Source organism: Papio anubis, chromosome 5 (genome assembly GCF_008728515.1).
Source record: "Papio anubis isolate 15944 chromosome 5, Panubis1.0, whole genome shotgun sequence".
In the NCBI taxonomy this organism is placed as follows: Eukaryota; Metazoa; Chordata; class Mammalia; order Primates; family Cercopithecidae; genus Papio; species Papio anubis.
Window position 1 is genome coordinate 164,947,011 of NC_044980.1, and position 12,176 is coordinate 164,959,186.

A 12,176-nucleotide genomic window follows, 5' to 3' on the forward strand; every position below is an offset into this window, starting at 1 on the left:
TTGTATTTTTAGTAGAGATGGGGTTTCACTTTGTTAGCCAGGATGGTCTCGATCTCCTGACCTCATGATCCGCCTGACTCGGCCTCCTAAAGTGCTGGGATTACAGGAGTGAGCCACCGCGCCCGGCCATTTCTTTCTTTCTTTCCCTCCCTCCCTCCCTCCCTCCCTTCCTTCCTTCCCTCTCTCTCTCTCTCTTTCTTCTTTCTCTCTTTCCCTCCCTCCCTCCCTTCCTTTCTTCCTCTCTCCCTCTCTCTCTCTCTCTGTTTTTTAGAGATGGAACTTCACTCTGTCACCCAGGCTGAAGTGCAGTGACATGATCATAGCTCACTGCAGCCTGGAACTCCCGGGCCCAAGCGATCCTCCCACCTCAGTGCCCATTGGTTACAGGCATGCACCAACACGCCTGGCCCCATAGTGTTTCTTAAGTTGGATATAAAACCTCCTTATGAGAATACATTTTTTAAAAAATGGAAAAAAACCTTCTCTATGAGAATGTTTAAATTGTGAGTTTCCATTTCAATGACATTTTAAAAAAGATAAATTAGTAGAAGCCCAGAATTCAACACTATGCAATGTATCCATGTAATAAAATTACACTTGTACCTCATACATTTATAAAAACAAAATAAGTACAAGATGGATAGGTATATTCTGGAGAAGCTGAACGTTGGCCCCAACAACTGAGTTCTGCTGGCAGGTGAATTAGGGTCTCAGGTTAGGACTTCAAATTTCATGAGCTAAGGAGAAAAGAATCAAGTCCGACTTCATACATTAGTGATATATTTGTGCCTAATGAGTGTTAAATGCACCACGATGTGCTGCTTTAACAAAGGTTTTCCCAGTATTTCCATTACAGAAAAATGAGTCATCACAATACTGAGAATATATACGCAGATTGATTCCAAAAAAACTACTCCAATGCGGTTGCCTCCATCCTGTCAGTGTGAGTGGAGATACAATTTCAGCAAAGCTGAAAAAAGTCAGTATATGTATGTGTGTGTATATGTGTGTCTGTGTGTGTGTATATATATACACACACATATATATGTATGTATGAATTAAAAATAAAAAGTGCCATCAGGTCTCCCATTAATGTTGTTAACGTAAACTCTGTTGGTTTTGTGTTTAACCTGTAAAAGTATTCTTTTTTTTTTTTTTGAGACAGAGTCTTGCTCTGTCTCCCAGGCTGGCGTGCGTGCAGTGGTGCCATCTCGGCTCACTGCAACCTCCGCCTTACAGGTTTAAGGGATTCTCTTGCCTCAGCTTCCCAAGTAGCTGGGGATACAGGCATGTGCCACCACAACTGGCTAATTGTTGTAGTTTTAGTAGAGAAGGGGTTTCACCGTTTTGGCCAGGCTGGTTTTGAACGCCTGATCTCAGGCGATCCGCCCACCTCGGCCTCCCAAAGTGCTGAGACTATAGGCGTGAGCCACTGCGCCTGGCCCAGTATTCATTTTTTATTTGCATAGTAGCTACAAGGCAACATGTTTATATCTGGCTTATATATATATTATATACATTAATGTTAAAATCATTTAAGTCTAAACACTGGGAGTCTATAAGAATTTTGTTATCTTTAAGATGGGTGGGTACAAACTCAAATTTGAAAAACTGTTGTCTGAGTCCATTCTGTGTTGCTATAACAGAATACCACAGGCTGGGTAATTTATAAAGAATAGGGATTTAATTCTCACAGTTGTGGAGGCTGGGAAGTCCAAGGTCAAGGGGCTCGAATCTGGCGAGGGCCTTCTTGCTGTGTCATCCTGTGGCAGAGGCAGAAGGGCAAGAGAGACACGTGCAAAGAAGGGAAGGATCCTTCATGTCTTGGTGATGTCCTTGAGTGAATGAGTTCTCATGAGATCTAGTTGCTTAATACTGTGTGGCACCTCCCACCCACTCTCTCTCTTGCTCCTGCTTTTGCTATGTGAGACACCTGCTTCCCCTTTGCCTTTCACCATGATTGCAAGCTTCATTAGGCCTCCCCAGAAGCTGAGTAGATACCTGGCACCATGTTTCCTGTACAGCCTGCAGAATTGTGAGCCAATTAAACCTCTTTTCTTTGTAAATTACCTAGTTTCACATATTCCTTTATAGCAATACAAGAATGGCTTAACACAATGGTCTAAAAAGACAATGGAATATTACTCAGCCTTAAAAAGGAAGGAAATTCTGACTTATGCTACAAAATGGATGGACCTTGAGGATATTATGCTAGGGGAAATAAGCCATCACAAAAGGACAGACACTTATATGAGGTACCTAGAATAGTCAAACTTATAGAACCAGAAAGTAAAATGGGCTGGGCGTGGTGGCTCACGCCTGTAATCCCAGCATTTTGGGAAGCCGAGGCAGGTGGATCATCTGAGGTCAGGAGTTTGAGACCAGCCTGGCCAATGTGGCGAAACCTCATCTCTACTAAAAATACAAAATTACTTGGGTGTGGGGGCACATGCCTGTAATCCCAGCTACTTGGGAGACTGAGGCAGGAGAATTGCTTGAACATGGGAGGCAGAGGTTGCAGTGAGTCAAGATGGTACCACTGCACTCCAGCCTGAGCAACAAGAGCGAAACTCCATTTCAAAAAAAAAAAAAAAAAAGTAAAAAAGAAACTAAAATGATGGTTGCCAGGGAGTTGGGGGGAGAGGAGAATTGTGAGGTTAGTGTTTAATGGGCACAGAGTTTCAGTTTGGGAAGATGAAAAAATTCTGAAGATGGATGGTGGTGGTGGTTGCCCAACAATGTGTACGTAACACTACTGAAGTGTGTACTTATAAATGATTGAAATGGTAAGTTTTATATTACATATATTTTGCCACAATAAAAAAATACAGTAAAAGTAGTTTAGCAAATTCATGTTCACAGCAGCATGGACATGAGGTGTTCTCAGATCTCCATGGAAGTCCCCACGTGCTTCCCAAGTGCTGTCCGCATCTTGATTCTTCTAAGAGCGACTTCCACAGGCTCTCCAGGTGAACATTCTTATGATCCTAGATAAATGCAGGGAGAAAACTCAGCAAATCTTCAGTTCTTTCCAAACGAAAGACTAACGTGGCCTGGGACTTCATCTGTTTGTCTATAACAGAATACCGTAGACTGAGTAATTTATAAAGAACAGGGATTTATTTCTCACAGTTCTAGGGTCTAGGAAGACCACGATCAAGGCCCTGGCATGTGGGGACGGCCTTCTTGCTGGGTCCTCACGTGGTGAAAGGCGGAAGGGCAAGTGAGGGATGATTGCTGTGTCCTGGCAGGGCAGAAGAGCAGCTGGAATACACTTCCTGTCAAGCCCCTTTATGAGGGCAACTAATTCCATTCGCGGGGGAGGGGCCTTCCTGGCCTGATCACCGCTTAAAGGCCCTGCCTCTTTTTTTTTTTTGAGACGGCGTTTCACTCTTGTTGCCCAGGCTGGAGTGCAATGGCGCGATCTCGGCTCACCACAACCTCTGCCTCCCAGGTTCAAGTGATTCTCCTGCCTCAGCCTCCCGAGTAGCTGGGATTATAGGCATGTGCCACCACGCCTGGCTAATTTTGTATTTTTAGTAGAGACAGGGTTTCTCCATGTTGGTCAGGCTGGTCTTGAACTCCTGACCTCAGGTGATCTGCCTGCCTTGGCCTCCCGAAGTGTTGGGATTACAGGCATGAGCCACCGTGCCTGGCCGGCGGCCCTGCCTCTTAATACTTAAAGGTCAATGTCACATTGGCAATATCTGAATTTAGGAGGGGACACATTTGAACCACAGCAGAATGGTTATTCTGCTGAGGATAGTAACTAAAATGCACCACCCAACGCAGATTCCTCATATTTATTCATTGTAAGGAATAAACTAAATTTAATATAGCGAAGTTCTGAATAATGCTTAAAATTTAGGATCTACAGCAGCATACATTCCAAAGTATGTTCTGTGGGATGTTCATAAATGTTACATGTGAAAGAGGATTCTGTTGTCAAAGATATTTTGGAAATAACTGGATTGAACTAGGTTAAACAGCTTGTTAATTGAAGGCTTTGGAGTCTTTAATGTTCTGGTGTGTGGCCCTCCAAGGAGGGAGATTTGGAAGATATTCAGACAAGTGTTTGTCAAGTGGATTCAGCCACAGAACAGCTTTTCATGATCATGTTGAGGTAGGGTGTTCCGTAAACACACTTTGGAAACATGTCCATTTTGAGAAAAATAATCAAATAGAAGATAAATATATACTAGGCAGGGGTTGTCAAGCTCTGTAGTCCTTGGGTCTAACCCACCCAGCTGCATGTTTCTTTCCACAGAGCTAAGAATGGTTTGTACATTTTCAGACGGTTGTATTTGGAATAGTTATGTAAATACTTGCATAAACATTCTGGTTTTGCCCCTTGGTTTGCAAAGCCCCAAATATTTACTATCTGACCCTTTAAGAAAAAGTTTGCGAACTCCTGCACTAGGCAATGAAAACGTCTCAAGATTTTTTTTTTTTTTTTTTGAGACAGAGTCTCACTCTGTCACCCAAGCTGGTGTGAAGTGGCATGATCTCGGCTCACTGCAACCTCAGCGTCCTGGGTTCAAGTGATTCTCCTAAGGAAGAAGACCACTACTACTCCTGCTGCCCTCCTCCCCCCACCTTGCCTAGTTCACAAGACGGGAGGAAAGAGAGAAAGCAAAAAGTTAGAAAGAAACAAAAGTAAGATAAATAGCTAGACAACCTCAGCACCACCACCCAGCCCTGGGAGTTAAAAAAAGTAATAACAATAACATCGACCCCTGACCTAAACTACTTGTGTTACCTGTAAATCCCAGACACTGTATGAAAAAAGCATTGCAAAACTTTTTGTTCTGTTAGCTGATGCATGTAGTCCCCAGTCATGTTTCCCCAGGCTTGCTCAATTTATGACGACGCTTTCACTTGGACCCCTTAAAGTTGTAAGCCTTTAAAGAGGCCAAGAATTTATTTTGGGGGGAGCTTGGCTCTTAAGACGCGAATCTGCTGACGCTCCTGGCCGAATAAACCACTTCCTTCTTTCATCCAGTGTCTGAGGAGTTTTGTCTGCGGCTCGTCCTGCTACACTCCCACCTCAGCCTCCCAAGTAGCTGGGATTACAGGCACTCACCACCATGCCTGGCTAATTTTTGTATTTTTATTAGAGACAAAGTTTCACCATGTTGACCACGCTGGTCTCGAACTCCTGACCTCAGGTGATCTGCCCACCTCAGCCTCCCAAAGTGTTGGGATTACAGGCGTGATGGCGCCACCATGCCTGGACTGAAGATTGTTAATCTGAAGATTCTACTTTTTATAGAAACAATAAAAATTATTATGTGCTATTAGAAGGGCCTACTGTGTGCTAGGTATACATTACTTCCATTAATCTTCACAACAATTATGTGAGAAAGGCACTATTGTCCCTATTTTATAAATGAGGATATCATTTTAAAGAGGTAAAATGCATATCAGAGCCAGAACTCAAATCCAGGTCTAACCCTAAACCCCAGAATTGTTTCTTTGTCAGTGGTCTACGAAGTGGATTCCATGAATCCCAGCGGGTATATAAGACAAGCCATTGGAGCACACTGAACCGTCTCTCTTTTCATTGTGTATTTTTCAGCATATCCTTCAGGCATGTTCAATTTTGCATATGTATTTTATTCCAATACATAACAAATCAACTAAAATTAGCCTAATTGGTAGCCAATAGACAGTTTATTTATTTTAGAGGCAGGTCTTACTGTCACCCAGACTGGAGTACAGTGGTGTGATTATAACTCACTGTAGTGTCAACCTCCTGGGCTCCAGGGACCCTCCTGTCTCAGCCTCCTGAGTATCTGGAACTACAGGTGCATACCACTGTAACTGAATTTTTTTTTTGTTTTTGTTTTTTTGAGATGGAGTCTTGCTCTGTCACCCAGGCTGGAGTGCAGTGGTACAATCTTGGCTCACTGCAACCTCTGCCTCCCAGATTCAAGCAATTCTCCTGCATCAGCCTCCTGAGTAGCTGGGATTACAGGCATGCAGCACCATGCCTGGCTACTTTTTGTACTTTTAGTAAAGATGGGATTTTACCATGTTGGCCAGGCTGGTCTTGAACTCCTGACTTCAAGTGATCCACCCTGCTTCAGTTTCCCAAAGTGCTGGGATTATAGGTGTAAGCAACTGCGCCTGGTTGTTAACTGGCTAATTTTTGTAATTTTTGTAGAGATGGTGGAGATGGGATCTTGCTACGTTGCCTATTAGTCTGATTTTTTTTTTTTTTTTTTTTTTGAGACGGAGTCTCACTCTCTCTGTCATTCAGGCTGGAGTGCAATGGCGCGATGTTGGCTCACTGCAACCTCCGCCTCACCTCAGCCTCCTGAGTAGCTGGGACTACAGGCGCGTACCACCACGCCTGGCTAATTTTTTATTTTTAGTAGAGACGGAGTTTCACTACATTGGCCAGGCTGGTCTCAAACTCCTGACCTTGTGATCCGCCTGCCTCAGCCTCCCAAAGTGCTCGAATTACAGGTATGAGCCACTGCACCCAGCCGCCTAGGCTGATTTTAAACTACTGGCCTCAAATGATCCTCCTGCCTTGGCCTCCCAAAGTGTTGGAATTACAGGTGTTAGCTGTCGCTTCCATCCCTAGTAGACAGTTTTTACGAATCCTGATAAATAGCTCCCCATTCTCCTCCCTTGAGTTCAGAATTAACTGAGAGAGAGGGATCTGAGAGATAGAGAACAAAATGTTAGCTTTATTCTTGAGAGGGCCATGGGAGAGTCTAGCTTAGGTGTGGTGCCTGGCAGTCATGGTGTCTCAAGCTTGAATCCAAGAATTAAGACATGCTCACTGACCCAGGCACAGGCCTACTCCCACAGCTAGGGGCCCAGTGGAATATGTGTCCCCAGTAGGAGACAGGCTGAGCTGTGCATACCTGGTTCCTGCTCCCCTAAATATCAGTCATTCTCTCCCAGGGAGAGAGAGAACTGGAGCCTTACCGTGATTGCAGCTCCATTCACGTGGAAGGGAACAAACCAAGCATGGGGTGTATGTAAGAGTTTCCCACCTAACAATATTGTACATGACATTTATTTATTAATCCATGTATTTTGTACATGTTAACATATATATACACACACACACACACACACAAACACACACATATATATATATATATATATTTTTTTTTTTTGAGATAGAGTCTCGCTCTGTTGCCCAGGCTGGAGTGCAGTGGTGCTATCTCGGCTCATTGCAACTTCCACCTCCACGGTTCAAATGATTCTCCTGACTCAGCCTCCTGGGTAGCTGGGACACGCCACCATGCCCAGCTAATTTTTCTGTATTTTTAGTAGAGATGAGGTTTTGCCATGTTGGCCAGGCTAGTCACGAACTTCTCACCTCAAGTGATCTGATCACCTCGGCCTCCCAAAGTGCTGGGATTACAGGCATGAGCCACTGTGCCTGGCCACATGTTAACATTTTTATTGAGGGGTATGCAATGAAAACCGAAGTCCACTATTCTGTACTATACTGTAGAAGTATCGGAGGCCAAGTTTCACACAGCTGAAAGGGAATGAGGACATAGTTTAATATAGGATCTGGGCCTCCTGGATCTTAAGAGAAGATGAACCTGGGCTTTATTAATAAAGTATGTATGTTCTGTACACTGCCATTAATTTACAAGTCTCTAAAGGAAAACGTGTTTAGGAGATAGAAAAATTCCCTGCCTGGTGGCTGTTTTCTGAAGTTTCCTGTATGTGGCAATCTCACTGCAGGTTGAGTATCCCTTTATCCAAAATGCTCAGGACCAGAAGTGTTGTGGGTATCACTTTTTTTCCAGATTTTGGAATACTCGCAGAATACACACCGATTGAGCGCGCCTAATCAAAAAATCTGTAATCTGGATGCTTCCTTGAGCATTTCCTTCGAACGTCATGCCATTGCTTCAGATTTTGGAGTATTTCAATTTTGGGTTTTTATATTTGGGGATGCTCAATTTGTACGGGAAAATCCTTACAGACATCTCCAAGGTAGAGTAACAGCAAATAGGAAACCTTGAAGTCAGTGAGCAGCTCTCTGTTGCAGTGAGTTACAAACAAAATTTGGGTGAAGGGTGTGGCTAAGGTTAGACAGGTGTTATGGTTCAGATAGAACGCAAGGCAGAGCTGAAATTTAAAATTGGACATTTTCCAGCATTTATTACATGAAACGCTGCTCCTGATAGATGCTCTGTGATTGGAATCACCATCAATACATTTGAGAAACCTAATACAAATAAACCCCCTCTCAGACATTCACGTGGCACACTATTATGTAAGAGGCTGATTATGCTTACATAAGAAGTCCTGCAATAGACTTTATTTAAACAGCAGTTCTCAAACTAATGTATCTGCAGAACACTTATTTCCAAATTCCTTTCGACATTGATTCTGAAAAACACTTTGGGAAATGCTAAGTGGGAGGATTATAGATTTGGGAACTGTTATGGTAAGGGGCTCAGATGCTCAAGTTCAGCCTCTTACTAGCTGTGGCCATGGGTAAATTAATCTCTCAGACTGTTACTTTCTTCACCCATAAAATGGATATAATATTTCCTATCTGTAAGAATTGTAGTGAAGATTAAAAGAGATAACATCTATACGCTTCTCAACTAATATAGCATGTACTCAGTAAAAGTTAGATCCTGGCTGGGTGCAGTGGCTCACGCCTGCAATCCCAGCACTTTGGGAGGCCAAGGTGGGTGGATCACTTGAGGACCAGAGTTTGTGACCAGGCTGGCCAACATGGTGAAACCCTGTCTCTACTAAAAATACGAAAATTAGCTGGGCATGGTGATGGGCAACTGTAATCCCAGCTACTTGGGAGGCGGACGCAGGAGAATCACTTGAACCTGGGAGGCGGAGGCTGCAGTGAGCCGTGATTGCATCACTACACTCCAGCCTGGGTGACAGAGCGAGACTCTTGTCTCAGAAAAAAAAAAAGTTAGATCCCTTTTCTTAATTACAGAGCTAGGTTTGGGGAAAGAGGAAATCTTTCTTAAGATTTGGAATCCCAGGGAACAGTTTTATCAGGATGAAAGATGTGCTTTGATTAACACTGGGGAGGTGACATAGCATGCCATCAAAGGGCCAGCTTTAGGATCAGAGATACCAAACACTAGCTATGTGAGCCTGTGTCCATCACCTCCATCTTTCAAAATGTAGTGCCTTCATATATAAAACGTAGACTTCTACCTCACATTTTGCATTTTGAGGATGGAATAAAACAATGTATATATGGCTGGGCACGGTGGCTTATGCGTATAATCCCAGCACTTTTGCAGGCTGAGGCAGGCGGATCACTTGAGGTCAGGAGTTCCAGACCAACCTGGCCAACATGGTGAAACCCTGTTTCTATTAAAAATACAAAAATTAGCTGGGCATGGTGCCACACACCTGTAATTCCAGCTACTTGGGAGGCTGAGGCAGGAGAATCACTTGAACTTGGGAGGCGGAGGTTGAAGTGAGCTGAGGTCTCACCACTGCACTCCAGCCTGGGCAACAGAGAGAGATCCTGTCTCAAAAAAAAAGAACAGTATATACAAAAATGCTTTACAGTTCTGGAAATCAGTACATGCTTAATGATGACCAGTTGATAATAATAGCACAGAGGCCGGGCACAGTGGCTCATGCCTGTAATCCTAGCACTTTGGGAGGCCAAAGTGGGCGGATCATGAGGTCAGGAAATAAAGACCATCCTAGCCAACATGGTGAAACCCCGTCTCTGCTAAAAACACACACAAAAATGCAAGGCATGGTGGCATGCACTTGTAGTCCCAGCTACTTACGAGGGTGAGGCAGGAGAATTGCTTGAACCCGGGAGGCGGAGGTTGCAGTGAGCCGAGATTGTGCCACTGCCCTCCAGCCTGGGCAACAAAGTAAGATTCCATTTCAATAATAATAATAAATAATAGCACAGAATATCATTTTTGAACACGTAGACTATACTATGTAAGGTGCACAGCCCGGCCATTTCTCAGGATGGAGCATGCAGATTGTTTCCTCAGAATGGATTTTTCAGGATGCTGATTCCTGCTGAGTTTGACTTTTAGGGAGCGAAGCTGAGGAATCTGTCTTTCGATAAGCTCCCTGGTGAATCATTAAGGTCATTAAAATTTGAGAGCCATTGATTAGGAAGTGTGAGTTGCAAGACACTGAAGAATCCCATGTGGACCAAATGATACTGAATGAGAGAGAGAACGGACATTGAAGACTAAGGAACTTGGAGAAGCATGTCCCCATGATGGGAATCCTGGACTCAGAAACTCACCTTAGAGAAGGGAGTATTTGCAGGTTATGTGAGGGTAAGACAGCTAGATCATGTTTGGCATGGTTAAAACAGTATGATGGGGCTGGGCACGGTGGCTCATGCCTGTAATCCCAGCACTTTGGGAGGCCAAGGCGAGCAGATCACCTGAGGTCGGGAGTTCGAGACCAGCCTGGCCAACACAGTGAAACCCTGTCTCTACTAAAAATACAAATGTTAGCTGGCGGTACACGCCTGTAATCCCAGCTATTCGCATGGCTGAGATACAAGAATCACTTGAGCCTGGGAGGCGGAGGTTGCAGTGAGCCAAGATTGTGCCATTGAACTCCAGTCTGGGTGACAAGCGTGAAACTCCGTTTCATAAAACAAAGCAAAACAAAACACAAAACAGTATGATGGGGATGGTGAGTGTGACACTTTCAACTGAGACCTGAAGGAAGGTCATGGGGCAGAAATGTAGTGAGAGGGCATGTAGCCCGCAAAGAGAAAGCCAGGTTTGGTTCCCGATCATAGTCCCATTGTCATCCCATCCCATGAGGCAGATGCCCCTCAAAACCCAGCCAGGAAGCCCATACCATTGCCAGTCCTGTTATGATTAAGCACTCTTGGTTTGCAAGAACTCGGGTGAACCTGCTCCCATGGGGGCCCAGAACGCCGCGTGACTTCTTCCTTTCTCTTCTTCTTCTTTTTTTTTTTTTTTGAGACACAGTCTCACTCTGTCATCCAGGCTGGAGCATAGTGGTGCAATCACAGCTCATTGTAGCCACGAACTCCTGGGCTCAAGCAATCATCCCTCTTCAGCCTTCCAAGTAGCTGGGACTGTAGGCGTGCACCACCACACCTGGCTACTTTTTTTTTTTTTTTTGAACTTTCAGTAGAGGAAAGGTCTTGCTGTGCTGCCCGGGCTGGTCTCAAACTCCTGGGTTCAACAGATCCTCCCACCTTGGCCTCCCAAAGTGCTGGGATTACAGGTGTGAGCCACTACTCTTTCTGTTTTTTTCCTTCTAATAGGGACACAGATTAATATATTAATGACCATTATTCCTAAGCAAGGTCTGCAAGAAGGTTATTATATTGTTTCCTCTAAGGAAGGATGAATATTGCATGTAAATCCCTTCCCTGCAAGTTCTTTTGTTTGGGGACTCTGCTGATTTTCTTCTCTCTTTAGGAAGGTGGGGTGGTGGTGTCCTATTAGTCACCTGGGAACAAGGGGGCTCCACACGGGTCGATTTTGCTTGGGCCCTGCCTTTGGGAAAGTAGTAAAACATTATGCAGTATTTTCCACCCGCCAGGAGCAGATGGCTTTGGGCAGTCCCTGCGGCCCAAATGTGGCTGCATTTCCCGCCCCCAACCCCCACTGCACTTTTTTTTGAGACAGAGTCTTGCTCTGTCGCCCAGGCTGGAGTGCAGTGGCATGATTTGGACTCACTGCAACCTCCGCCTCCTGGGTTCAAACGATTCTCCTGCCTCAGCCTCCCAAGTAGCTGGGGTGACAGGCACCCGACACCATGCCTGGCTAATTTTTGTATTATTATTATTGTTATTATTTACTAGAGATGCGGTTTCACCATATTGGCCAGGCTGGTCTCGAACTCCTGACCTCAGGTGATCTACCCGCCTAGGCCTCCCAAAGTGCTGGGATTACAGGCGTGAGCCACTGTGCCTGGACCCCCATAGCACACTCTTGACCACCAGGAGACAATGCCAGCCAGAGGCTCACCATTCTTTGGACATAAAGGAAGCTTTCCCTTGGTTTGTGGACACTGTAGTTAAGAGAATGAAGGTGTGCTATGGCCTAGAGGGGTCACTCCTATTTCTCAGCAGCGCCCAAACATAACTGGCATAGGTTTCTGTTCTTTGATCCCAAAGATCCCAGGCCACAAAGCTATGTACCCTTTCTCCTGCCAAATAAAATCCATGGACACTG